The 2674-nt window shown below is 42.8% G+C and overlaps 1 non-coding gene across 1 annotated transcript; it reads right to left on the bottom strand.

The window, feature by feature from the left end:
• Positions 1 to 462: 462 nt before the first annotated feature.
• Positions 463 to 569, bottom strand: LOC120254960. The gene has a single exon (XR_005534839.1). It is a non-coding gene; the product is annotated as a small nucleolar RNA R71 (small nucleolar RNA).
• Positions 570 to 2674: the final 2105 nt, after the last annotated feature.

The following is a 2674-nucleotide window of genomic DNA, read 5'->3' as shown; positions in this document are numbered from 1 at the left end:
ACCTTGCATCGAAGACTTAGAGAAGTGGGTGAAAGCACTAGTGAAAGAAATGTCAAAATTGAGTACACAGAATCTATAATCATGGCCGAAGAAAGACGTACTTTATCCAAATACGAAAGGCCGCAATTCACGGATGAAGAATTTAGTGTGCAAGCGCCATCCATCGCCACAAATAATTTTGAGATCAAGGAAAGCACCATCGGCATGGTCCAAAATTTAGTCCAATTTAATGGTCTTGCAAATGAAGATGCCCATGACCATCTTTCCCGTTTCCTTCAAATCTGTTCTACCTTCAAGATAAACCAAGTGACTGATGATGCGATCCGGCTACGATTATTCCCTTTCAGTTTGAGAGATGGAGCATACTTGTGGCTCACATCCTTACCGCCGGGGTCGATCAAAACATGGAAAGATATGGTGGAAAAATTTTTGGGAAGGTATTTTCCTCCTAGCAAAGCGGCGAAGCTAAGGCAAGAAATTTCAGCCTTCAAACAAGGAGAATCGGAGACTCTATTTGAAGCTTATGAAAGATTTAAGGATCTCCTTCAAATATGCCCCCATCAGGGCTTTGCTTCTTGGATGCGGGTTCTGATCATCTACAACGGGTTGAATTATGCAACTCGTCAATTAATTGATGCCGCAGCGGGTGGATCTCTTAGTAACAAGTACCCCGATGAGGCTGAGCAACTCCTTGAATCAATGGCAAGCAATGAGTCTCATTGGGCCTCAAGAGGTGCACCATAAAAAGGGGCCGGAATTTATGAAGTCAATGCTAATGATGCTCTTGCCACGAAGGTTGATGTGTTGTCTCGGAAGCTAGATATGCTTAGGGTAGTAGCTCGAAGTCAGAGTTGGTGATGAGTTGTAGCACTTGTGGTGGTGTGCATGGAGTCACCCAATGTCCTATTGGTAGTTCCTCCGTCCCCCCAATTGAGAATGTTGATTATATTGGGAGACAAAGGCCACAAGGGAATCCTTATAGCTCGACTTATAATCCGGGGTGGAAGTACCACCCGAACTTTTTATGGAATCAGGGGCAACAACAAAAAGCTGTACCACATCCACAAGGTCCCCAAATGCAACAACCAGTGCTAGAGAAGAGGTTCACTACTGAAGATATGCTAGCCAAGTTTATGATCAACACTGAATCAAGGTTTAATAGCATAACCAGCAGTATGGATTCTCAGTTCAGTAAGGTGAATGCTCAGCTTGCTCAACATGCCGGGCAGTTTAATGAGATAGGCTCCATTTTGAGAAATCTTCAAGCTTCTGTACAATCACTTGAACACCAAGTAAGGCAGCTTCCTAAACCAAATTTTGAGCGACCTTCTGGTAGTATTCCTAGCAACACTGAGGAGAACCCAAGAGAGCACTTGAAGGCTATTGCCCTTAGAAGCGGGAAGCAGGTTGAGACAAGGGTCGGAGTTAACCCAAGTGTCAAGGAGACTAGGGTGGCCGAAGTGGAAGACCCTAACATAGTGGAGAAAGTTATCGAGAAAAACAAGCGAAGTGAAGATAAGGAAAATCCACAAAAGGGTTCTTCAAAGCCATCTGAATACGAACCTCCAATTCCCTATCCCCCTAGATTGAAGCAAGATAAGGATGATGCTCAATTCAGAAAATTTGTCAACATCTTCAAGCAACTCCACATAAACATCCCAATAGTGGAAGCTTTGACTCAAATGCCCAAGTATGTCAAGTTTCTAAAAGAATTGCTAACAAAGAAGAGAAAACTGGAAGAAGAGGGCACAGTTGCACTCACGGGAAATTGCTCGGCCATTATGGAGAAAAAGCTCCCACAAAAATTGAACGATCCGGAAAGCTTCATAATCCCATGTGTACTTGAGGGGGGGTTCAAGAAAATGCCCTAGCAGACTCGGGGCAAGCATTAATGTTATGCCCTACACCATGTACGTGAAGCTTGGTCTTGAGGAACTTAGACCAACGAGAATGATTTTACAATTGGCAGATCGATCAACAAGGAAGCCTCGTGGGATTGTAGAAGATGTGATTGTCCGGGTGGACAAATTTGTGTTCCCTGTGGATTTTGTCATCATGGATATTGATGAAGATGTGGAGACACCATTGATTCTTGGTTGGCCATTCCTCACTACCTCTGGTGCCCTAATTGACCTTAAAGGAGGAAACTTAACATTAAGAGTTGGTGAGGAAGAAGCAGTGTACACTCTACTGGCGGCCATGAAACATTCTTTAGACCATGATGACATGCTTTATTTTGTTGATGAAACTGAATTTTTAATTTCTGATTGTGTGCAGGAAGTACTATCATTAAACCCATTGGATGAGTACTTGGGAGAGCTAGAAAATGAAGATCAAGAAGAACCTCACTCTCCTCTTCCAAGTTCCAATTTGAAGTGGCAAATGGAGAAAGTTATGTGCCAAAGAAAAAGAAAAGAAAGATTCAATGTTGTAAAAGATTTGGAGGGAGGTTCGGGGAAAGAAGAAGAAAGTAGTACTCATTCTCATCAAACACCTCAAGAAAAGAAGGTACAATCTTCACCTCCCTTTGTTCATGAAAAGTGTGAAATTCATTCATTGATGTCTTTGAATTTACCGGGAAGAAGCACCAACAATTCAAAGATGACCAGGGTAAATTTCAAATTATTCGAACCCCCGTAAGGTAAGTGAGAAGGTACGTCAGGCTCGTGACGTT

The sequence above is a fragment of the Dioscorea cayenensis genome, unplaced genomic scaffold (genome assembly GCF_009730915.1).
Source record: "Dioscorea cayenensis subsp. rotundata cultivar TDr96_F1 unplaced genomic scaffold, TDr96_F1_v2_PseudoChromosome.rev07_lg8_w22 25.fasta BLBR01000770.1, whole genome shotgun sequence".
Lineage (NCBI taxonomy): Eukaryota > Viridiplantae > Streptophyta > Magnoliopsida > Dioscoreales > Dioscoreaceae > Dioscorea > Dioscorea cayenensis.
This window is presented reverse-complemented; position numbering and strand designations above follow the sequence as displayed.